Source organism: Macaca mulatta, chromosome 10, assembly GCF_049350105.2.
Source record: "Macaca mulatta isolate MMU2019108-1 chromosome 10, T2T-MMU8v2.0, whole genome shotgun sequence".
Taxonomy (NCBI): domain Eukaryota; kingdom Metazoa; phylum Chordata; class Mammalia; order Primates; family Cercopithecidae; genus Macaca; species Macaca mulatta.
In genome coordinates, this window is record NC_133415.1 from 8,359,338 (window position 1) to 8,385,125 (window position 25,788).

General features: G+C 52.5%; 1 protein-coding gene and 1 long non-coding RNA gene across 4 annotated transcripts in view; both read right to left on the reverse strand.

Annotated features, from left to right (window-relative positions):
• Positions 1-5,797, reverse strand: part of LOC144331627 (uncharacterized) — a 26,005-nt gene extending 20,208 nt beyond the window's left edge. The window contains exon 1 of the long non-coding RNA XR_013398937.1: positions 5,658-5,797. This is a non-coding gene — a long non-coding RNA (uncharacterized LOC144331627). The remainder of the gene's footprint in view (positions 1-5,657) is intronic.
• Positions 1-9,698, reverse strand: part of BIK (BCL2 interacting killer) — a 22,665-nt gene extending 12,967 nt beyond the window's left edge. The window contains exon 1 of one of the 3 annotated variants that reach the window (XM_077949458.1): positions 9,597-9,698. The gene's annotated coding sequence lies outside the window, so the exon portion shown is untranslated. Of the gene's footprint in view, positions 1-5,293; positions 5,415-8,215; positions 9,531-9,596 lie in introns of those variants that run through there. The other 2 variants (XM_001108040.5, XM_077949459.1) reach the window with 2 other exon arrangements.
• Positions 9,699-25,788: the final 16,090 nt, after the last annotated feature.

Below are 25,788 nucleotides of genomic sequence, written 5' to 3' on the forward strand. Positions count from 1 at the left end.
CCGCACCATTACACTCCAACCTGGGCGACAACAGCAAAAAACTCCATCTCAAAAAAAAAATATATATATATATATACATGAAATGGAGCTGTTTGATGTTTTTCTTCAAGGTATATTTTTTCTTTTTTTTTTTTTTTTTGAGACAGAGTCTTGCTTTGTCACTCAGCCTGGAGTACAGTGGCAAGGTCATGGCTCACAGCAGTCTCCACCTCCCAGGCTCAGGTGATCCTCCCACATCAGTCTCCCAAGTAGCTAGGACTGCAGGCGCATGCCACCACTCCCAGCTAATATTTTGGGTTTTACATTGCCCAGGCTATATTTCAAGAAGCTCAAAGTACACAATGCCCTACATCATGACTCCCTCACCACCTGACTGGGGAAGCCCAGGCTCCAGAGCCCGCTGTTAGGAACTTGCACGGGTCCAAAACTGCTCAGTTTGGGAGGGTGGGTCGATTCGCTTCCCATAAGTGATGGAGAATTAGCTAGGAAAAAAGAGGGAAGGCAGGGAGATTTAGAGAAGGGAGGAGAGGGGAGGAGCACCAAAGGGGAGAGGGAAGAAAGAAAGGAATTTCCTTTTTTTTTTATTTCTTCAAGAGGGAGCCTCGCTCGGTCACCCAGGCTGGAGTGCAGTGGCGCGATCTCAGCTCACTGCAGCCTCCGTCTCTGACAGTGAAGAGCAGAATATGGATGTGCAGGTGGGTATTCAAAGCGTGGTTTCAACCGATTGTGTGCCATGCTTGCACTACTCTACAGTGAAGAATCCTCAACCGAATCAAATCAAAGTTGGGGGACATCTGTACAGTAAAGTTGTAAGAGGCCGGGCACAGTGGTTCACGCCTGTAATCCCAGCACTTTGGGAGGCCAAGGTGGGCAGATCACGAGGTCAGGACATTGACACCATCCTGGCTAACACGGTGAAACCCCGTCTCTACTAAAAAAAATACAAAAAAATAGCCGGGCGTGGTAGCATGCACCCGTAGTCCCAGCTACTCGGGAGGCTGAGGCAGGAGAATTGTTTGAACCCGGGAGGCGGGGGCTGCAGTGAGCCGAGATCACCACTGCACTCCAGCCTGGGCGACAGAGTGAGACTCCATCTCAAAAAAAAAAAAAGTCGTAAGGGTGACAGTGTAAGGGAAGCACTCTCTCCTTTCCTGCCAGTAGAGTAAAGGGGATCGGGGCCCTTGCCACAGTCATCCCTGAAACGTCAGCACGGCAGGGGTAGGGGCTTGGGCTCTGGGGCCAGCCTGCACAGCTTCACTCATACATGGGCTACTCTTGGGGAAGCAGCTAGCTTCTCTGTGTCTCAGTTTCCTCCTCAGTAAAATCTACCTCCTGGGGTTGCTGTGAAGATTAAATGAGCTAAATCAGGTAGAGTACTCATGAGTGAATGCTCAATAAATATGAGTTGTTATTTTTTGGAGGCTCGCAAAGAGCCCTTTAGCTCAAAGTATACACTATCACAACCTTGTGACAGGGATAGGAAGGAGTGGCCCTGGGTCTCACTACGGCACCTTCTATAGAAAACAGGCGTAGCCGCTGGGCCCAGGGACAGAAACCAGACATTCCAGTCCATCTCCAAAAAGCAGCACACTTTCCCCACATAGCATGAAAAAAGACACCCTCTACCGCGCTGCAGACATGCATTTAGTTCTAAAAAAAAATCAGTAGAATGTATCTTGTTTCCTCAAGTTTCAAGAAAAAAAAAAAATGAAAGGTCACTTTTTTCTCTTTAAACACTGATGTGTAGCTAGTAACTTGGATAAAAAGGTGCCACCCTACACAATGTGCTCAGTGTGTTCTGATTCCAGGATGGGCTTGGCCGCCTGGGCTGGGCCTGGGAGACCTCCGTCCTTCACAGTGGAAACTGAAGCCGGGTGCCAGGGCCGCATCCGGCTGCAAGATCTAGAATCAGAGCCTTTGAAATTGAAAAGGGGCATCTGAAAGGGCACCCCCACCTGGGGCTTCGGGAGCTCAGGCTCCAGAATGAAGGGGTCACCTGGCTAGTGACAAGATGGGAGTCACCCTGAGCTGCAGCCCCCCCAAGATCCCCCTGTGGGAGGCCCAATATGGAGAATTATCATTTTGGGACAGGGTCTCTCTGTCACCTACGCTGGAGTGTGGTGGCATGAACATGGCTCACTGCAGTCTCCACCTCCCTGGGCTCAGGTGATCCTTCCACCTCAACTGCCAAGTACCTGGGATTACAGGCAAGCGCCACCACACCTGGCTAATTTTGTATTTTTAGTAAAGATGGGGTTTCATCGTGTTGCTCAGGCTGGTCTCAAACTCCCAACCTCAGGTGATCCACCCACCTCGGCCTCCCAAAGTGCTGGGATTACAGGCGTGAGCCACTTCACCTAGCAGACCTAGCTTGTATCCATTACTTTGAACTTGACAATGAGTCTGTAATTACTTACATAATTAAACATACTATCCCTTACCCCAACCCCCACTGAGAGGGACCATGTGATCCTGGTCATGGCACCTCTCTGATGCGCTCGCAGGGACAACCACAGGAGTGACACTGAGGCCTACATGAGACTTCAAACCCTGAAACGCTTGGCTGGGCGCGGTTGCTCACGCCTGTAATCCCAGCACTTTGGGAGGCCGAGGTGGGCGGATCACTTCAGGTCAGGAGTTCGAGACCAGCCTGGCTAACATGGTGAAACCCCATCTCTACTAAAAATACAAAAAATTAGCCGGGCGTGGTGGCAAGCGCCTGTAATCCTAGTTACTCTGGAGGCTGAGGTGGGAGAATCGCTGGAACCCGGGAGGCGGAGGCTGCAGTGAGCCGAGATGGCACCACTGCACTCCAGCCTGGGAAATAGAGTGAGACTGCACCTCAAAAACAAAAACAAAACAAAACCCTGAAACCCTTCGGAAACAAGGCATCACCCAGAGGCAGGACACAGGGCCTACTTTCAGATCATGCTTCCTTCCCCCACCCAGTGGCCCCTCAGGGCCCTGCACAGGGATGCAGATGTGCCGAGTGACAAACAGGCCTGTTCCCGTTTTGCCTGGCATACTGTAGAGATGGTCCAGATGTTTGGTTTCATGTCAGTTTCTCTCTTATCAAGAAAGCAAACCCCACTCCCTCCCACGCACACCCCACCCCATCTGGTACAGCCCCAGACAGAGTCAGGGCTCTTGGGGAGCCTGGCTCTGACAAGGGGCACTTGGCTGCTGAACCCCTGGGCCTGGGCCACGTTGGCCATGGGGCTTTGGAAGAATTCCTTAGCCTCTCTGGGCCCCTAATTCTTCATTTCTTTTCTTTTTTTTTTTTTTTTTTTTTGAGACGGAGTCTCGCTCTGTCGCCCAGGCTGGAGTGCAGTGGCCAGATCTCAGCTCACTACAAGCTCCGCCTCCCGGGTTTACGCCATTCTCCCGCCTCAGCCTCCCGAATAGCTGGGACTACAGGCGCCCGCCACCTCGCCCGGCTAGTTTTTTGTATTTTTTTAGTAGAGACGGGGTTTCACTGTGTTAGCCAGGATGGTCTTGATCTCCTGACCTCGTGATCCGCCCGTCTCGGCCTCCCAAAGTGCTGGGATTACAGGCGTGAGCCACCGCGCCCAGCCCTAATTCTTCATTTCTAAGACTAGAGTTAGGGGAAGCCAGGTGTGATGGCTCACTCCAAAATGCATTTAAGGCCAGGCACGGTGGCTCACACCTGTAATCCCAGCACTTTGGGAAGCCAAGCGGGTGGATCATCCAAGGTCAGGAGTTCGAGACCAGCCTGGTCAACATGGTGAAACCCCATCTCTACTAAAAATACAAAAATAGCTGGCTGTGGTGGCGGGTGCCTGTAATCCCAGCTACTTGGGAGGCTGAGGCAGAAGAATCGCTTGAACCTGGGAGGCAGAGGTTGTAGTGAGCCGAGATTGTGCCATTATACTTTAGCCTGGGTGACAAGAACAAAACTGTCTCCAAAAAAAAAAAAAAAATGCATTTAATACATGTAACCTACCCAACCTCACAGCTCAGCCTTTTGGAGGCTCCCAGCACTTTGAGAGGACAAGGTGAGAGGATCATTTGAGCCCAGGAGGTTGAGGCTGCAGTGAGCTGTGATTGCGCCACTGCACTCCAGCCTGGGCGACAGAGTGAGACCCTGTATCAAAAAGTCAGGGGAGAGAGATTTTAATCTATGTCCTTTCCTGTTCGAACACCTATAAAAATAATCCTAACCGTAGAGGAAGTGTAACAGACTAATAATTCTCCTGACTGATTTTGAAATGACCCCAAAAAGGGGAAGCCTGTGACTTTTTATCACCATGAAGGAAGCAGAGAATGCCAAGCCACCACCTGGGTCTACAGTTGTTAAGTTTCAAAAGTTCATATTTAAAACAAGTTCTGGGCTGGGGTGCGGTGGCTCCCTCCTCTAACCCCAGCACTTTGGGAGGCCAAGGCAGATGGATCAACTAAGGTCAGGAGTTCAAGACCCCCCTGGTCAACATGGTGAAACAATGTCTCTACTAAAAATACAAAAGTTAGCCAGGCGTGGTGGCTGGTGGCAGGTACCTGTAGTCCCAGCTACTCAGGAGACTAAGGCAGGAGAATCACTTAAACCTGAGAGGCAGAGTTTGCAGTGAGCCGGGATCGTGCCACTGCACTCCAACCTGGGAGACAGAGCAAGACTCACTCAAAAATAAAAATTAGGCCAGGCACGGTGGCTCACACCTGTAATCCTAGCACTTTGGGAGGCTGAGGTCAGGAGTTCGCAACCATCTTGGCCAATATGGCGAAACCTCATCTCTACTAAAAATACAAAAATTAGGCGTTGTGGCGTGTGCCTGTAATCCCAGCTACTAGGGAGGCTGAGGAAGGAGAATCACTTGAACCCAGGAGGTGGAGGTTGCAGTGAGCCGAGATCACGCCACTGCACTGCAGCCTGCACGACGGGAGCAAGGCACCATCTCAAAAACAATAAAATAAAGAAAACAAGTTCTGAAATGCTGAGGCTGAAGAATATGAAGACTGTTCACCCTGGGCCGGACCCTGAGGCTTGAGAGGCAGGTGCCGCCCCTGGGCTCCGCTTCACAGTGTTTGGGTCTCCCCTATGAACTTGCGCCCCAGCCCTTTTGCACCCCAACTCCTCCTTTACATCCCCCCTCTGCTACCATCATTCCCCAGGCAGGCACAGGGGACTCTCTCATTCCTTGGGGCTCAGGCGCAAGTCACTTCCTCCCCACCCTCACCCGGACAGAATTAACTGCTCCTCATCTGTGTTGTCCCAGCACCTTGGGTAAACAGACCTGGATTGGGCACTCAGCCCATCAAGGTCTCATTAAATGTTTACCTGTGTGTCTGACCCAGCCGGCCGGGAACCTGCACGGCCCCAGCACAGAGCAAGGACCCAGTGAAAGCAGGTGAGAGGATGCGGACAGCCAGAGAAAGGCTTGAGAGTTCACTGCAAAATCCTGAGGATGAGGAAAGGGGTTAATCAAGCGCTCGGCTCACGACGGCAGGCTGTTCCTGGCTGGGAGACCCTGGACTAGACAGTATCACCTTCTGTTAAAGGACAGGAGGGAGAGCCCCATGGGCAGATGTAGCCCTGAGAAGGAGGTGAAACGCTGCATGCAGGGTATACATGCAGATCACAAGGTCAGAAGTTCGAGACCAACCTGGCCAACACTGTGAAACCCCATCTCTATTAAAAATACAAAAATTAGCCTGCCATGGTGGCACGTGCCTGTAATCCCAGCTACTCAGGAGGCTGAGGCAGGAGGATCACCTGAACCCGGGAGGCAGAGGTTGCAGTGAGCCGAGATCACGCCACTGCACTCCAGCCTGGGCGACAGAGCAAGACGCCATCTTGGGGATGGAGGGGGGTGTCAAGAATACTTGATCTTAAATATCCAAAACGACAGGGACCCTCACTCAAATAAACAAGTGAGCTTTTCTCTGTTTGCTGCACGGCTTTTCAGTCTGGGTAACTAGGTGCCAAGTTCTCTCCCACCCCCAGAAAAACAGGTTTACTACGCAGGGCCTGGCGAGGCCCAGTGGTGTTTTGTATTGTCACATCCTAATATTGACACTAGGAAAATCAGCTGCCCTTTGTGCCCGCCCCTCTCCTGCCTGCCTCAGGGCCAACAAGGAACTTAGGGGCCGGCCACTGATTTGCTCACATTCTATGTTTCTACCAGGGACCAGCCCCAACCAACCAGTGGCAGGACAAAGGGAGGCTAGGAAGTGATCACATGTGTCCAGTTCAGACACACTGCTGGCTTCCTGGTGACCAGCAACAGTAAGACTGGTGCGGAGGCCGGGCGTGGTGGCTCACGCTTGTAATCCCAGCACTTTGGGAGGCCGAGGTGGGCGGATCACAAGGTCAGGAGATCGAGACCATGGTGAAACCCCGTCTCTACTAAAAATAGAAAAAATTAGCCGGGCGCAGGGGCGGGCGCCTGTAGTCCCAGCTACTCGGGAGGCTGAGGCAGGAGAATGGCGTGAACCCGGGAGGCGGAGCTTGCAGTGAGCCGAGATTGCGCCACTGCACTCCAGCCTGGGTGACAGAGCGAGACTCCGTCTCAAAAAAAAAAAAAAAGACTGGTGCGGAGACTTCCTCCGTACTGCTCAAACTGTTCTGAGCACAGACGGCAGTCAAAATCTCATGGGATCCACCAAGTCTGCAGCAGGGGAAGCAAAAAGCCATCAATTGTCTACACATTTAATAGGTTCACTAAAAACAGGATGCTTTCCAGGGAGAGGCGAAAATACCACCAGCAGTGGTGTCAGCTTCAAGACTCACTGGCCAATCAAGCCCTTCCTCAATTACCTCCTTCCGTTTATTTGAGACGGGATCAGAAATTGGGAAAAAAAAAAAAAAAAGTACACTGTTCTTAGTAGTCTCTGGTTTCTTTGCAGCTCTGTGGCACAAGATATCATTTTTTTTTTTTTTCTGAGATGGAGTCTCATGTTAGCCCAGGCTGAGTGCAGTGAGTGGTGCCATCTCTGCTCACTGCAATCTCCACCTCCTGGGTTCAAGCAGTCCTCCCGCCTTGGCCTCCCAAAGTGCTGTGATTACAGGCAAGTCAAATGTGTAAGAAACTTGAGCCAGGCGAGGTGGCTCACGCATGTATTCCCAGCCATTGCACTCCAGCCTGGGCAACAAGAGTGAAACTCCGTCTCAAATAAAAAAAAAACTTACAATAACTAACATGTATGCAGCCCCTCTATCTAGCCATAGAGTACCTGAGCTGTAACAGACACTGGGGATCTACCATTTGATGCTTTTTTTTTCCTTTGACAGAGAGTCTCACTCTGTGGCCCAGGCTGGAGTGCAGTGGTATGATCTCAGCTCAGTGCAACCTCCGCCTCCCAGGGTCAAGCAGTTCTCCTGCCTCAGTCTCCCAAGTAGCTGGGATTACAGGCATACTCCAACACGCCTGGCTAATTTTTGCATTTTTAAAACAGACTGATTTTGCCATGTTGGCCAGGCTAGTTGCACAACTCCTGACCTCAGGTGATCCACCTCCCTCGGCCTCCCAAAGTGCTAGGATTACAGATGTCAGCCACCATGCCCAGCCTAATGCTCCTTTTTTTGAGACAGGGTCTCACTCTGTCTCCCCGGCTAGAGTGCAGTGGTGTGATCAGGGCTCACTGCAGCCTTAACCCCTCCAAGCTCAGGTAGTCCTCTGAACTCAGCCTCCTGGGTAGCTAGGAACAGAGGCACATGCCACCATGCCCAGTTAATTTTTTGCTTTTTTTGGTAGAGACAGGGTTTCACCATGTTACCCAGTCTGGTCTCAATCTACTGAGCTCAAGCAATCCTCCTGCCTCAGCCTCCCAAAGTGCTAGGATTACAGGCACGTGTCAAATGTGTGAGAATTTTAGTCTTAATATCCTTAAGACAATAATGATAATAATAATAATAGTAATAATAATAAAAGGGCCGGGCATGGGGCCACATCTGTAATCCCAGCACTTTGGGAGGCTGAGGCGGGTGGATCGCCTGAGGTCAGGAGGAGTTCGAGACTACCTTGGCCAACATGGTGAAATCCCGTCTCTACTAAAAATACAAAAAATTAGCTGGGTGTCGTGGTGGGCGCCTGTAATCCCAGCTACTAGGGAGGCTAAGGCAGGAGAATGGCTTGAACCCAGGAAGTGGAGGTTGCAGTGAGCCGAGATCACGCCCCTGCACTCCAGCCTGGGCAACAAAAGCAAAGCTCTTGTTTCAAAAAACAAAACAAAACAAAACAAAAAAACACCCAGACTGTGCCATTTCTGAGAACTTATTCCAAAGACATGCCCAAATTAAGTAGAAATCAGGGTAAGTCTTAACTACACGGAGGCTACTAACTTGAGTCGGGCTTTCTTCATCTGGGCAGAAACCTCAGAAATACATTTTGCAGAATGAACAGAAGGAACTGAGGTTCAGAGAGATGGAATAGCCCTTCGGAGGCCACAGGGCTGGAGAGTGTAAAGAGGTTTTGGCTTGGGTTCCATAAAGGGTCCTTGGCTTCCAGCTAGACAACCCTGGCATTTCTGTGCCTCCTGTGACTGAAATCTCTTGTTTCTCCACCTGGATAACGAGGCCTCCTGCTCCCAAGGACGGACAGATGTTAATAACTTCCCGGCGCTAGTGCCCACCAGACTCTGCCCCTCCTAATGTGGGGACATGAGGCAGACACCAACCTCCCTGGGAAGCTCGGGCTCCCAGGCCACAGTAAACACTGCGTTAAAACAGCAACAAAAATGTTACAGTAGTAAGAGCAACAACAACATCAACAACCACGTCCTACCCCACGAGTGGCTCATTCTGTAAAACTGACAATGAAGGGGCTTGAAAGCGATCGCATTTAGGAGGCCAGAGCCCAGACGACGACCAGCTCCGAACCCCACAAGCCTTGTCGTGACCGCGCCCCGCAGGCGGGGGGACCCCTCTCGGGTCACCCGCAGGGGCGCACCCCCAATTTACCTAACAAGGTCGCACGCCCCAGCCGGGCTCTAGTCCCCGCGACCAGTCCGGGGCGCACCTGTGCAGGGCGCATGGGCAGGTGTGGGCGGGCGGCTGCGCGCCGCTCCGGGTGCACGTTCCTGTTCCGGACTTTCTGGGCGTCCCGTTACGAAGCATTTCCTCGGCCCTTAGGTGCACAGCGCCTCTGGGAGCCGGTCCCAGCAGCACCGGGCACGACGCCATCTTCCCTCTTTTAAGGGCACCGGGGCTGTGCGGCAGCGGCCGTGGGCTGGCGGTGCCGCGCTGCGCTCTGGCCGGGTCCGCACGACCCCAGAGGTCGGAGTCCGGTGCCCGGAAGCCGCCCTCGAGGATGGTGCGAGGGCGATGGAGCGTCCGGCCATAGCGGTGAGACGCAGAGGAACCACCCCATTGCACAGGCGCGGAGACTGAGGCCCGCAGGGGCCGCGCCTGGCACGATCGGCCGTCGGGGACCTGGAGCCCTGGGCAGAAAGGGGATGTTTCGGAGCCGGAGTCCCGAGACGTCGCCCCACAAGGGACTCGCCAGCGACTTGCTGGGGCGGAAAAACCTGGGCACGGGTCCCCACACTTCCAGCCGCTCGGCACCCGGGCCGCGGCCTGGGCGCTAACCGCCGGGCTCGAGCTGGGTGGAGCGGCGGGCGGCAGCAGGGTCAGGGGCACTCACCTGGCGGCGGCGATGCTGGCAGCGTCTGTGAGCCACCGGAGAAGCTTCGTGTCTACTGCCCGGCTGCCGGCGCGGGACCTAATAGGTCCGGGCGCCCCGCCCCTCCCGCCCCGCCCGGGTCCCGCCCCGCCCCGGGAGCGGCCTCTCGCACCCCGAGCGCGGAATCCCGGACTGGGGTCTGAATGGCATTGGCAACAGAACCGCTACAAGTGCAGCCGGTTGGCTTGTTTACAGCCTCTCTGCCCCCTGCGGTTCTGCAAGCTTGTTTTGTCCCGTGCGTCGCTGTTTCCCCTGCGCCCAGCACGGGCTTGCAGTCGAGATCGATCCATTGACAGAATCTGGGTGTATAATCCAAGCCCTTTACACAGATGGCCTCCCTTCGAGCTCAAAGTACTCCTCGGTGCTTTTTTTCACGATCATTTTACCCACCGAGGCTCCAAGAGGACGAAATGACTTGCTAAATGACAGCGTGAAGCCAGCGTTCAAAAACGTGCTCCTTAGGCTGGCAGCTTCGGGACTTAGGTGTTTTTAAGCCTATTTCACGAATATGAAAACCGAGGTTCACACTTGGGTAGCAGCAGCATCCAGTGCTCCATACCCGAAGCCAGGGGGACTGCCCCTCCACTGCCGCCCGTCCGCAGCCTTCCAGCTGCAGCACCCACCCCCTGCCTTCCCCCTCCCGTCGGGGCTCCGGGTCCGCGAGAGGCAGGTCGGAACGGGAGGGATTGGGGGCAGGGGGCCCACGTGCAGACCTGGTGAGAAGGACCCCAAAGCCCCCGCGAGGGACAGAGAAATCAGGAAGGTTCCAGGCGGGGTGGGCTGGTGGCAGCCTGCCCCGCGGGGATGAGTAGTGCCTAACAGCGGCACTGGGGTATATTGGGGGTGGGAGAAGGCAGAGCGCTCTTGGAATAACAAAGTAACAATTGTCCTGCGCACAGCAAAGCTTGTTTACCTCTGTCTTGATCCCCTCAGAGATTAGGGGAGGGGCAAGGGAGGGGCATGGGAGGGGCAAGGGAGGGGCAGGGGAGGGGCAGGGGCTCCCCTCCCCCAGCTCTGTCGTTTGCTACCTGTTGGGTACCCTCACTCTGTTCTTCCCACCTGTAGGGTAATTACTTCCCCCTCAGTGTTCTCATCTGTGAAATGGACAACAGCACCTACCAAGAGCTGGGCTGTTGGGAGGACCAGAGGAGGTAAAGCCTGATAAAGTCTTCAGAGCCCCTCCCTCCTTCTGGGCCTTGGACCTTCTTTGCTTTTGTAGTTTGTTGTTGTTGTTGTTGTTGTTGTTGGTTGGTTTGTTTTTTGAGATGGAATATCACCCTGTTGCCCAGGCTGGAGTGCAGTAGCACAATCTCGGCTCACTGCAACCTCCTAACTTTCCTCCGTCTCCCAGGTTCAAGCAATCCTCCTGCCTTAACACCCCCTAGCAGCTGGGATTACAGGCATGAGCCACCATGCCCGGCTAATTTTTGTATTTTTAGTAGAGAAAGGGTTTCGCCATGTTGGCCATGCTGGTCTGGAACTCCTGACCTCGGGTAATCCAACGGCCTTGGCCTCCCAAAGTGCTGGGATTACAGGTGTGAGCCACCACGCCCAGCCCTGTAACAGTCTTTTCTTCTAGGGCCTCCCAACTACATAAACTCCAACCCCTACAAAGCAGCTTGCCCTGACTGTGGCTACAGTCAGAAGTGGGGAACCCTTCATAATGGGGGCTTCCCTCTGAATGCATTTTGCAGATGAAGAAACAGAGACTCAGGGTGGTAAAGCAATGACACGGGGTCTCATGGGTCCAGAAGACCTGATATGAGTGAGATGCTTGCAGAGGGGTCTTGAGACTGGAGGCACAGTGCCAGGCATGTAGGAGATGTTCAGTAAACATTAGTGGAACAGATGGAGAAAGAAGGACCGTTTGGGGACACTTTGGATGATTCAAGGGTGGAGTGGGTGAAAATACAGTACTTATTTACTTTGCAAAATCCCAAGATAATATGCTGATCCATAGGAGGAAGAGATAGCTGGAGGTGGTGGCTCATGCCTATAACCCCAGCACTTTGTGAGGCCAAGGCAGGTGGATCACCTGAGGTCAGGTGTTCAAGACCAGCCTGGCCAACATGACGAAACCCTGTCTCTATTAGAAATTTAAAAACTCGGCCAGGCGCAGTGGCTCGCACCTGTAATCCCAGCGCTTTGGGAGGCCGAGGCAGGCGGATCATCTGAGGTCAGGAGTTCGAGACCTGACCAACATGGAGATCAGGAGTTCGAGACATGACCAACATGCCTAACCAACATGGAGAAACCTTGTCTCTACCAAAAATACAAAAGTAGCTGGGCGTGGTGGCGCACGCCTGTAATCCCAGCTACTAGGGAGGCTGTAGCAGGAGAATCACTTGAACCCGGGAGGCAGAGATTGCCGTGAGCCGAGATTGCGCCATTGCACTCCAGCCTGGGCAACAAGAGTGAAACTCTATCTCAAGGAAAAAAAAAAATTCAAAAATTAGCCAGGCCACTATTCACAATAGCAAAGACTTGGAACCAACCCAAATGTCCATCAATGACAGACTGGATTAAGAAAATGTGGCTCATAGACACCATGGAATACTATGCAGCCATAAAAAAGGATGAGTTCGTGTCCTTTGTAGGGACATGGATGCAGCTGGAAACCATCATTCTCAGCAAACTATCGCAAGAATAGAAAACCAAACACTGCATGTTCTCACTCATAGGTGGGAATTTAACAATTAGAACATTTGGACACAGGGTGGGGAACATCATACACTGGGGCCTGTCATTGGGTGGGGGAAGGGGGAAGGGATAGCATTAGGAGATATATCTAATGTAAATGACAAGTTAGTGGGTGCAGCACACCAACATGGCACATGTATACATATGTAACAAACCTGCACGTTGTGCACATGTACCCTAGAACATAAAGTATAATAATGAAAAAAAAATTTATATATATATAAGATTAGCCAGGCATGGTGGCAGGCACCTGTAATCCCAGCTACTTGGGAGGCTGAGACAGGAAAATTGCTTGAACTTGGGAGGCAGAGGTTACAGTGAGCCAAGATCGTGCCACTGCACTGCATCCTGGGCTACAGAGAGAGACTCCATCTCAAAATAAATAAATAATAATTTAAAAAAGAAAAAACAGCGGCAATGAGCAGGGCCTACAGCCTCCCAGCTGCCAACTACCTGGGTAACAGAAGCCCTAGGCCCTTCCCAGCCTCCCGCCAGCTCTGCCAAACCAGGACCTGAGAGTGGACAGTTAGCATGGGCACCGGCTGCAGGGCTGAGAGCTCCTGGCCAAGACCACGGTCCACTGAGCACTGGGACAAAGCTGTCTAAACGCAGATGGCCAGGTCCACCGGGAAAGCAGCTGTCTTCGAAGAAGCTCCTCGATATCTCCCTGCAAGATGCTATTTGGCGTCGCACTGAACTCCCAGTCTCCCCCAAACTCACCTCTCCTCTAACTTCCCATCTCAGCTGGTGGCAGCTCTGTCCTTCAAGAGGCTCAGGCCAGAGACCTCAGGGTTGTACCTGACTGTCTCTCATGCCCCTCACCTTGAATACAGACCAGGCCTGGGACCTGCCACTAATGAGTATAACAAAATGATGCTATGGGACTTCTGGGCCCCGATCAGAAAAGAACAGCTCCCACCTGGCCCTTGTTTTCTTGGGTCATTCACTCTGGGGAGCCCAGCCGCCAAGTCCTGAGGGCACGGAAGAAGGTTGGTGGAGAGCCCTGTGTGGGAGGAGCAGGGAACAGAGGCCTCCGGCCCACATCCCACAGCATGTGAGTGAACCACCTAGAGCTGGATCCTCCATCCCCACCTGAGCCTTCAGATGGTGGCAGCCCCAGCCAGTGTCAGCTGCAGCCTCACAAGAGACCACGTAGCTAAACTATTCCTAAATTTCTTTTTTTTTTTTTTTTCAGTTGGAGTTTTGCTCTTGTTGCCCAGGCTGGAGTGCAATGGCATGATCTCAGCTCACTGCAACCTCTGCCTCCCGGGTTCAAGTGATTCTCCTGCCTCAGCCTTCCGAGTAGGTGGGATTACAGGCACCTGCCAGCATGCCTGGCTAATTTTTGTATTTTTTTTTAAATGGAGTCTTGCTCTGTCACCCAGGCTGGAGTGCAGTGGCGCCATCTCCGCTCACAGCAAGCTCTGCCCCACAGGTTCACGCCATTCCCCTGCCTCAGTCTCCCGAGTAGCTGGGACTACAGACACCCACCACCACACCTGGCTAATTTTTTGTACTTTTAGTAAAGACAGGATTTCACCATGTTAGCCAGGATGGTCTTGATCTCTTGACCTTGTGATCTGCCCACCTCAGCCTCCCAAAGTGCTGGGATTATAGGCATGAGCCACTGCGCCTGGCCAATTTTTGTATTTTTTTTAGTAGAGATGGGGTTTCACCATGTTGGTCAGGCTGGTCTTGAACTCCTGACCTCAAGTGATCTGCCCACCTTGGCCTCCCAAAGTGCTGGGATTACAGGTTTGAACCACTGCACCGAGCTCTGTTCCTGAGTTCTTGACCCACAGACGCTGTGAGAGATAATAAATGTTTATTACTGGCCAAGTGCAATGGCTCCCAGCACTTTGGGAGGCCAAGGCAGGTGGATCACCTGAGGTCAGGAGTTCAAGACTAGTCTGGACAACATGGCAAACCCCCGTTTCTACTGAAAATGCAAAAATTAACTGGGCGTGGTGGCAGGCACCTGTAACCCCAGCTACTCAGGAGGCTGAGGCAAGAGAATCGCTTGAACCTGGGAGGCGGAGGTTGCAGTGATCTGAGATGGCACCACTGCACTCCAGCCTGGGCAGCAGAGCAAGACTCTGTCTCTATAATAATAATAATAATAATAATAATAATAATAATAACAACAATATTTAAATCCCCATGTAACACTGCAATCCCTGGCTCCCCTGCATGTATCACCTGCCCATACACTCCACAGTGCTCCTGTTTATTTTGCTTACCTTCTGTCTCTCCCAGCTGGCATGTCAGCTCCACAAGTGCAGGGATCTTTGTCCGCTTTTTTCTTTTTGCTGTTACATGCCCAGAGCCTAGGACAATGCCTGACATATAGTAGGCAGTTAAAGAAAGTAATAAAGGCCGGGCGCGGTGGCTCAAGCCTGTAATCCCAGCACTTTGGGAGGCCGAGACGGGCGGATCACAAGGTCAGGAGATCGAGACCATCCTGGCTAACACGGCGAAACCCCGTCTCTACTAAAAACACAAAAAATTAGCCGGGCGAGGTGGCGGCGCCTGTGGTCCCAGCTACTCGGGAGGCAGAGGCAGGAGAATGGCGGGAACCCGGGAGGCGGAGCTTGCAGTGAGCTGAGATCTGGCCACTGCACTCCAGCCTGGGCGACAGAGCGAGACTCCGCCTCAAAAAAAAAAAAAAAAAAAAAAGAAAGTAATAAAGTACGAATGGCTGGGAAAATGAATCAAATAATCTTCACCTTGAGGGGTAATTACAGAAATGTAATCGAAAACGTTGATGAACTGACCCTTGTCATCCAATGGGGAATGTGTCAAAGGCTCATGGTAGCTGAGGACAGACAGAGGGGAAGTGGCCTTGGGCCTCCCTCCCTGGGAGTGTACTGTGCTTCCCCACAAGGACACAGAACTACTGTTCATTGCTATATCACTGGCCCCTGGGACAGTGCCTGGCAGAGAGTAGATGTTCAATAAAAATTGGCAGAATAAACACATGAAAAAAACAAATCTTGGCCAGGCGCAGTGGCTCACACCTGTAATCCCTGCACTCTGGGAAGCCAAGGTGGGAGGATCACTTGAGCCCGGTAGTTTGGGGCCAGCCTGGGTAATGGCAAGACCCCCATCTTGAATTAATTTAAAATAATAATAATAATAATAATAATAATAATAAAAGAGTGGTTAATAGGTGGATATGATTCAGAGGTCTTTTCTTTCTTTTGAACATTATTTTTGCATAGTTGTTTGGTTTTGGTTTTGGTTTTGGTTTTGGTTTTTTCTTTTTTTTTTTTTTGAGACAGGCACCTGCCACCATGCCTGGCTAATTTTTGTATATTTTTTAAAACGGAGTCTTGCTCTGTCGCCCAGGCTGGAGTGCAGTGGCGCCATCTCAGCTCACAGCAACCTCTGCTTCACGGGTTCATGCCATTCTCCTGCCTCAGCCTCCCGAGTAGCTGGGACTACAGACATCCACCACTATGCCCGGCTAATTTTTTGTACTTTTAGTAGAGACAGGGTTTCACCATGTTAGCCAGGATGGTCTCAATCTCTTGACCTCATGATCCGCTCACCTGACCTCTGTCGCCCAGGCTGGAATCAGTGCTGCCATCTCAGCTCACTGCAACCTCCACCTCCTGGGTTCAAGTGATTCCCATGCCTCAGCCTCCCGAGTAGCTTGGATTACAGGTGTGCGCCACCACGCCCAGCTAATTTTTTTGTGTTTTTAGTAGAGACGGGGTTTCACCATGTTGGTCAGGCTGGTCTCGAACTCCTGACTTCAAATGATCCGACCACCTCAGCCTCCCAAAGTGCTGGGATTATAGGCATGAGCCGCTGCATCTGGGGCCAGACTTAAAAGAAGCTGGACACAAGATAAAGCATGCTGTAATTCCATTTCTATGATGCTCATAATTAGGCACAACTAATCTATGGCGTTAGATGTGAGATTGGTGACACTTTCTCCAGGGTGGGGATGGGTATTGGCTGGAAGGGGCATGATGGAAGCTTCTAGGGTAACACAGACGGTGGTTGCAGGGGTACATATGTATGCAAACATACATTGAACTGAATGCTTAGGATCTGAGCACTTTTGGGTGTATCAATTAAAACTCAATACTAAAAAAATAAAATCAAAGCAAACACAGTGGATCAAACTTGAAATAGTCAAGATCAAGGATTTTAATCGAGATCTGGATTCACAGCTGCCAGGGTGCTTGGTAGGCCAAGGCCATGGTGAGACCTGAGAGGCCAGCTTTGCTGGCGACAAGAATAATGTAAATGAAAACAGGACCAGTGCATTTCAGAGCAAATTATGGAGGCTTAACCTGCCAGGCCTCTCAGCTCAGTGCCACAGCCATGTAACAGACACGCGTTTGGGCCAGACACTCAAATGGCTAGTGTGACAAACATAATCTATTGTGGCCTGTCAGGGGGATGGAGAGCAGGCCTCCATTCTGTAAGACAATTGCAGGAATCCAGGGTCAGAAAAGAGGTGATCTCGGCTCCTGCAGCATCGCGGAGGCCTTGGGCAGCAGGCCGGGGACGTCCTGCAGTGATGGCCACTGCTGTCCCTGCCAGGAGCAGGCTCAAGGCCCCAGGTTATCACTCAAGCCGGGTCTGACGGGAGGGACTAGGCCCATGTGGTGTAAGCAGGAAGGACCTCCAGTCCTGCGGAATCTCCTTTCGCCCAGAAATAACATCCCTCCTGACAGCTGAGCTTATCAGAGTGATAGCAGATATTTTCAAAACAACAGCAGCCCTAACAGCTCCTGGGATTCAACCTGCACCGTCAACGGGGATGGGGTAGCCGTGGAATTGGCAGTGGCTGCCACCCACACCTCTGCTCTCAGGGCACCCTGGGAAGGATCTCTTCTTCTCCTTTTTTTTTTTTTTTTTTTGAGATGGAGTTTCCCTCTTGTTGCCCAGGCTGGAGTGCAATGGTGTGATCTCGGCTCACCGTAACCTCTGCCTCCTGGGTTCAAATCATTCTCCTGCCCCAGCCTCCGGAGTTGCTGGGATTACAGGTGCCCGCCACCATGCCTGGCTAATTTTTTTTGTATTTTTAGTAGAGATGGGGTTTCACAATGTTAGCCAGGCTGGTCTCGAACTCCTGACCTCAGGTGATCCACCCGCCTCAGCCTCCCAAAGTGCTGGGATGAGAGGCCCGAGCCAGCACACCCGGCTGGGAAGAATCTCTTCTAGTCAACCATCCTCTGCTCTATCAGCCCCAAGAGGGCAGGGCCCATGGACACGGGCCTGTGTGCATTTTTGCTCCTCTGTACCCCAAAAGCGGACCCTCAGTAGATATGTGTTGCACAAATGAGTGGATTTTTTCCATTCCTTTTCATCTCTACAACAACCTTAAGAGATAATTTCTGCTGTTGCCACTTTACAGGAGAGGAAACTGAGGCCAGACAGGCAAAATGATGAGGCGACAATAGTGAGACTCTCTCAAAAAGAAAAAAAAGTGCATGGTTGGGCTAGGCATGGTAGGTCACACCTGTAATCCCAGCACTTTGGGAGGCCAAAGCAGGTGGATCACTTGAGGTCAGGAGTTCGAGACCAGCCTGGCCAACATGGTGAAACCCTCTCTTCACTAAAAATACAAAAATTAGCCAAGCATGGTGGTGCACACTTGTAATCCCAGCCTCTCCGGAGGCTGAGGCACGAGAATCACTTGAACCCAAAAGGTGGACATTGCAGTGAGCCAAGATTGCACCACTGTACTCCAGCCTGGGCAACAGAGTGAAACTGTCTCAAAAAAAAAAAAAAAAAAAAAGGCTGGACGCGGTGGCTCACGCCTGTAATCCCTGCACTTTGGGAGGCCGAGGTGGGCGGATCACGAGGTCAGGAGATCGAGACCATCCTGGCTAACACGGTGAAACCCCGTCTCTACTAAAATACAAAAAATTAGCCGGGCGCGGTGGCGGGCGCCTGTAGTCCCAGCTACTCGGGAGGCTGAGGCAGGAGAATGGCACGAACCTGGGAGGCGGAGCTTGCAGTGAGCCGAGATGGTGCCACTGCACTCCAGCCTGGGTGACAGAGTGAAGACTCCGCCTCAAAAAAAAAAAAAAAAAGACCAGCCTGGCCAACATGGCAAAACCCCATCTCCACTAAAAATACAAAAATTAGCCAGGCATGGTGGCAGGTGCCTGCATTCCCAGCTACTCAGGAGGCTGAGGCACAAGAATCACTTGAACCCTGGAGGTGGAGGCTGCAGTGAGTTGAGACTGCAACAGAGTGAGGCCCTGTCTCAAAAAAAAAAAAAGTGTTGACATGTGGTAGCAAAAGCTAGCCTGGCTCTTTGCCTTGGAAGGAAGGGAGCTACCAGCCAAGTGGGCTGCAGAGGGTAAGGCAGGGAACTGCAGGGGCTAGAGAATTCCAGACAGGAGGCCCCAGTGGGAACCTGGAACCTGCAGGCGGGTGGAAGCCCCTGTCTCAGCTGCCTGTGAAGCATTTGCAGGGTTAGTGTTATTTCTGCTTCTCTCTAACCCGGTGAAGTGTGTATCATGAGCCCATTTCACAGATTTGGAAGCTGATTTCAGCCAGGGTCAGCCCTCCTGCACAATCCCAGTTTGAACTCAGGTGTGTCCAAGTCCCAATTTCTTTTTTTTTTCCTTTGAGGCGGAGTTTCGCTCTTGTTGCCCAGGCTGGAGTGAAGTGGCGTGATCTCGGCTCACTGCATCCTCCACCTCCCAGGCACAAGCGATTCTCCTACCTCAGTCTCCTGAGTAGCTGGGACTACAGGAGCACGCCATGATGCTTAGCTAATTTTTGTATTTTTAGTAGAGACAGACACCATGTTGACCAGGCTGATCTCAAACTCCCAACCTCAGGTGATCCCCCCGCCTTGGCCTTGCAAAGTGCTGGGATTACAGGCGTGAGCCACTGAGCCCAGCCCCAAGTCCTAATTTCAAGGTCACCCATTCTCATATTCCCAAACCTTCCCCAGGAACCTCCCCTGAGTGTCCAGACTCTGGGGACACACACAGGGTCTAAAGTCCCGCCCTCAGGGCACTCACTATGTAGGGGGTGGTTGGAATTGTGAAAAAAGTTTTCAGCAAATGGTGTCACGGCCTGAGTCCTCCCTTTATACCAAGGTCTTCTTTAGCAGGGTGGGATTGGGGGCCAAGGAAGACGTGAACCCATATGCAGCTCATCTGGGACCAGATGTGTGCTTTGGTCAGAGTGCTGGACCAGGCAGATATTCTTTCTTTTTTTTTTTTTTTTGAGACGGAGTCTCACTATGTGGCCAGGCTGGAGTGCAGTGGCACGATCTTGGCTCACTGCAACTTCCGCTTCCCAGGTTCAAGTGATTCTCCTGCCTCAGCCTCCTGAGTAGCTGGGATTACAGGTGCGTACCACCATTCCCAGTTAATTGTTGTATTTTTAGTACAGATGGGGTATCACCATGTTGGCCAGGATGGTCTCGATCTCCTGACCTCGTGATCCACCCGCCTCGGCCTCCCAAAGTGCTGGGATTACAGGCATGAGTCCAGAGGGCTGGACTGGGCAGATATTCTATAGGGTCTGGGCCAGGGCTGTGTTGGCCCCAGACAAGCTCTGAGCCTGGGCCAGCCTCTACATGTCTGTGAGCCTCAGGTTCCTTCTGTGCTAAACAGGGAAAACCTAAAGGGGACTGCCGTGGGGTCAAGTGGACATCGTGATGTAAACCAGACCTTAGTTCTCATTTTCCTGCCTTTCCTGTTGGGGCTAGGAGCTTAACTGATTGACAGAAACTTTTTTTTTTTTTTTTTTTTTTTTTTTTTTTTTTTTTTTTGAGACGGAGTCTCGCTCTGCCGCCCAGGCTGGAGTGCAGTGGCCGGATCTCAGCTCACTGCAAGCTCCGCCTCCCGGGTTCACGCCATTCTCCTGCCTCAGCCTCCCCAGTAGCTGGGACTACAGGCGCCCGCCACCTCGCCCGGCTAGTTTTTTGTATTTTTTAGTAGAGACGGGGTTTCACCGTGTCAGCCAGGATGGTCTCGATCTCCTGACCTCGTGATCCGCCCGCCTCGGCCTCCCAAAGTGCTGGGATTACAGGCTTGAGCCACCGCGCCCGGCCTTTTTTTTTTTTTTTTTAGAGACAGAGTCTCACTCTGTGGCTCAGGCTGGAGAGCGGTGGTGCCATCATAGCTCCTTACAGCCTCCAAATACTGGGCTTGAGCAATCCTCCCACCTCAGCCTCCAAAAATGTTGGGACTACATAAACCCAGCAGGAATTCTTCCGCCATCTCTCGCCAACACAACCCCGCCTTCCTGTTGCCTCAGTGCCCTTCCCTGGCTCCCTCAGCTATGAGTTCAGCCTCCGGCGCTGTCTGGGGGTGAGGTGTGCAGCGTGCCTGATGGAGGGAGAAAGGAGGGCTCACTGAAGTCAAGACCCACATTCCCGGCAGTTTGCTGTCTTCAATTCCGCCTCCTCAACAGCATTGCAAGGCCGGGTGCGTGGCTCCTTCTTGTTGGAGAAACCAAGGCCCAGGGACCTGGAGGGCTGAGCTTAGGTTCAGTGAAGAGGATCAGGGGTTCAGTTCTCTTATTTATTTATTTATGAGACAGAGTTTTGCTCTCGTCTCCCAGGCTGGAGTGCAATGGTGCAATCTCAGTTCACCACAACCTCTACAAGTGATTTTCCTGCCTCAGCCTCCTAAGTAGCTGGGACTACAGGCATGTGCCACCACACCCAGCTAATTTTGTGTTTTTAGTAGACATGAGGTTTCTCCATGTTGGTCAGGCTGGTCTCGACCTCCCAACCTCAGGTGATCTGCCTGCCTCGGTCTCCCAAAGTGCTGGGATTACAGGCGTGAGCCACCGCACCCGGCTCAGATTTCTTCTAAGGTGGTCTTGCTGCATCCCAGGAGGACCCAGGGCTGAGAGAAGTCTGGGGGTCCTAGCTGCCCACTCGTTACAGGGCACAGTTCTTCCCTCCATCCTTCACAGGCCTTACTGGTCACCTTTCAAGGCCAGGCCCATGTAGGTTTCTGGGGTATAGAATAGAGCCTCTCCAGGCAGGTGAAAGCAGCAGACCGGTGACTGGTCAGCCCCGTTAGATGGGGTCTGTGGTGCCTGGGCTCCCTAACCTGCACCGCACCTCCCAGGCTCCACTATCCACAACCCCTCACCCACACACCGCTGCCTTCCCCTTCCACCATCCGGCTGATACAGAAGAAACAGCACCAAACACAGAGGCCTCCAGACCTGGACTCAGATCCCCTCCGGAAGCCACTGGCTCCTCCTGGCTTGCAGGGGTCCAACCCCAGGCAATATGGAGGAAGACAGGGGTCCAACTCCGGGCAATATGGAGGAAGACGGAGAAAGGATTGGTTTCCACATCTCACTGGGCCATGGGGAAGTGGGCAGGACCCAGCTACTGGGGAGATCAGCCCCATCTTCTTCAGCTGGGGCTCTGCTGTCTGTGCTGGGTGCTGATTAGCAGGGGGTGGGGGAGGAGCTCTAGTCCCTCCCAGCTTCAAGCCCCTTGTCCCAACCCTCCCCACCAACCTTGGGTCCTGCTGTGGGTGGGGTGAACACACACACACACACACACACACACACACACACACACACAGTGACTCAGACGTGTTGGGAATGAAGTTTTTGGTGTCACAAAAAGTAAATAAATACAAAATAACGCAGGAACAAATGATCTCTCAGCAAGGTGAGCTTTACTTTCTGCAGAAAGGGTGCTACTCAATAGCTGTCCAGCCACGAGAGCACACTGAACAAAGGAGACAGTTATTTATAACCTAACACGTCTACCCTGCTGCTCTGTCCAGTTTCCACTGGCTGGAATAGGACCTCACATTTTACACTTTACCCAACTGGCTATTAGTTTAAAACGTTTTAATTGGGTAAGGGAGACAGAACAAAGAAAGAAAAGGAAGTTGCCCAGGAATAGTTAAGGAAGCATCTCCAAATAAGGAATGGGATGTTCTATGGGCTGGAGCTTGTCTAGTTGTGTCCAGGCACGCCGGAGCAAGCTAGGACGGCTGATTTGGAATATATATATATATATATAGTGGATAGCAATCTTATAGTAAGAAACTGTGACTTTTTATAATCTTTGAATAAGAACTTTCCCCATTCTCACACACACACACCACACACACGCTCCCACACTCACACACAAACACGACACACAAATACACTCATTCACACACACAACACACATACACTCACACACACTCTCACACTCACACACACTCTCACACTCCAAGCATGCGGTCCTCTCTGGGCAGCCTCCCCTTCATCGATCATGAACAGGTTTCCTAGGAGCTTTCCTCTGTGCGGGCTGCACGCTGAGCAGGGTCACCTGTGTGGTCTCATCTGATTGTCACAGCCGCCCCCAGAAGCTCGTTCTATTATTAACTCCGTTATAAAGAGCAGAGCGAGCAGAGGTTAAGCACTCGAAGTCCACCTGCAGGGAGGCTCTCCGGGGTACCAGTCGGTACTTCTGTTACTGTCCTTCCCTGACCGGACACCTCCTCAGCTTTATCTAGGTGGACACTTAGGTCCCCAGGACTGGGGAACTGGGGCACGGGGGGCTTGGCTGCCCAGCAGGAGGGCAAAGGGGTGGAAATGGACCAGAAGGGAAGGGGGAGAGAAGGAGGGAATGGAAAGCCAGACTCCCCAAGGGAAACAAACAGACCACCTGTGGGCGGTTCTTGGAGGAATAACAGGTGAGGAGCAGCCCTCGCCTCCCACCAGCTCTGGGGTTGAAGATTATTTTATTTTTATTTTATTTTTTTTTTTGGACGGAGTCTCCCTCTGCTGCCCAGGCTGGAGTATAATGGTGCAATCTCGGCTCACTGCAACCTCTGCCTCCCAGGTTCAAGCGATTCTCGTGCTTCAGCCTCCAGAGTAGCTGGGATTACAGGCACCCGCCACCACGCCTGGCTAATTCTTCATACTTTTGGTAGAAATGGGGTTTTGTCATGTTAGCCAGGCTGATCTCAAACTCCTGGCCTCAAGTAATCCGCCAGTCTCAGCATCCCACAGTGCTGGGATTACAGGCGTGAGCCAGAGCACGCTGCGCGCTTTCTTATTGTTCTCTGAGCCCCTAGGGACTCCACCCTTTGGCCCCAGACCAGGAGGCCTGCTCTCTGGGCCTCAGCTCCAGGGGCTAGAAAAGGGCCTGACAAAGCTGGAGTCTGAGGCCCAGCTGTCTAGCCCCTCCCTAATCCTTCTGGGTGCTCAGACAAATGGGCGAGGAGGATAAGGAGAGATCCCGAGAGCACCTGGTTCTTTCACCTGGAGAGAAGGCAGCCTTCCCACCTCCACGCTGCAAGCAGGAGAGAAGCAGGGACAGAGACCCTGGGAAGTCAGGACCTGCGGTGGGAAGTTGGGGAGACGGGGGCAAGGCTACTGGAGGCTGAGGGTGGGGCAGCATGGGGAGGAGCATGGCCAGGTCTATGCAGGTTGGGGCCAGCTGGCTGGCCAGCATGCTGCCGTAGCATGGGGTGCCCCCGAGGGCTCCTGTTGGCCTCAGGGAGCATCAGACTGAAGCGATGGCGAAGTCCTCGTGTGTGCTATTGGCTGGCACCGTGACAGTGGCGAGCCAGCCTCCTGGTGGCAGTGTGAATGGGGCTGATGCGTTGAGACACCCGCCCAGTGATGATGACTCAGGTAGGGATTGCTATAGTGATGGCTGCCTGGCCTTGGACAAGTTACTCACCACCTTCAAGCTTCAGTTCCCATATTTACAAGGCAGGGAGGATGTCACACCCGTTAGAATAACTGCTATCAAACAGTGGAAGATAACAGGTATTGTCCAAGATGTGGAGGAATTGGAACTCTGGCACTGTTGGTGGGAATGTGAAATGGGGCAGCCCTGCGGAAAACCCGATGGAGGGTCCTCGGAAAGTTCAATATAGAATTACTACATGATCCAGCAGTCTCACTCTGGGTATATACCCCAAATAACTGAAAGCAAGGAGCCTGGGCTGGTGGTTCATGCCTATAATCCCAGCACTTTGGGAGGCCAAGGCGGGTGGATCACTTGAGCCCAGGAGCTGGAGACAGCCTAGGCAACATAGTGAGACCTCATCTCAATTATTAAGAAAAAAAAAAAAGAATTGAAAGCAGGGTCTCAGATATATACCTGTGTTCATAGTAGCATTAATCATAATAGCCAAAAGGTAGAAATTGATGAATGGATTTTATTTTATTTTTTGAGGTGGAGCCTCGCTCTATCCCTCAGGCTGGAGTGGTATGATCTCGGCTCACTCAACCTCCGCCTCCTGGGTTCAAGTGATTCTCCTGTCTCAGCCTCCTGAGTAGCTGGGATTACAGGCACCCGCCACCACGCCTGGCTAATTCTTCGTACTTTTGGTAGAAATGGGGTTTTGTCATGTTAGCCAGGCTGATCTCAAACTCCTGGCCTCAAGTAATCCGCCAGTCTCAGCATCCCACAGTGCTGGGATTACAGGCGTGAGCCAGAGCACGCTGCACGCTTTCTTATTGTTCTCTGAGCCCCTAGGGACTCCACACTTTGGCCCCAGAACAGGAGGCCTGCTCTCTGGGCCTCAGCTCCAGGGGCTAGAAAAGGGCCTGACAAAGCTGGAGTCTGAGGCCCAGCTGTCTAGCCCCTCCCTAATCCTTCTGGGTGCTCAGACAAATGGGCGAGGAGGATAAGGAGAGATCCCGAGAGCACCTGGTTCTTTCACCTGGAGAGAAGGCAGCCTTCCCATCTCCACGCTGCAAGCGGGAGAGAAGCGGGGACAGAGACCCTGGGAAGTCAGGACCTGCGGTGGGAAGTTGGGGAGACGGGGGCAAGGCTGCTGGAGGCTGAGGGTGGGGCAGCATGGGGAGGAGCATGGCCAGGTCTATGCAGGTTGGGGCCAGCTGGCCGGCCAGCATGCTGCCGTAGCATGGGGTGCCCCCGAGGGCTCCTGTTGGCCTCAGGGAGCATCAGACTGAAGCGATGGCAAAGTCCTCGTGTGTGCTATTGGCTGGCGCCGTGACAGTGGCGAGCCAGCCTCCTGGTGGCAGTGTGAATGGGGCTGATGCGTTGAGACACCCGCCCAGTGATGATGACTCAGGTAGGGATTGCTATAGTGATGGCTGCCTGGCCTTGGGCAAGTTACTCACCACCTTCAAGCTTCAGTTCCCATATTTACAAGGCAGGGAGGATGTCACACCCGTTAGAATAACTGCTATCAAACAGTAGAAGATAACAGGTATTGTCCAGGATGTGGAGGAATTGGAACTCTGGCACTGTTGGTGGGAATGTGAAATGGGGCAGCCCTGCGGAAAACCCGATGGAGGGTCCTCGGCAAGTTCAATATAGAATTACTACATGATCCAGCAGTCTCACTCTGGGTATATACCCCAAATAACTGAAAGCGAGGAGCCTGGGCTGGTGGCTCATACCTATAATCCCAGCACTTTGGGAGGCCAAGGCAGGTGGATCACTTGAGCCCAGGAGCTGGAGACAGCCTAGGCAACATAGTGAGACCTCATCTCAATTATTAAGAAAAAA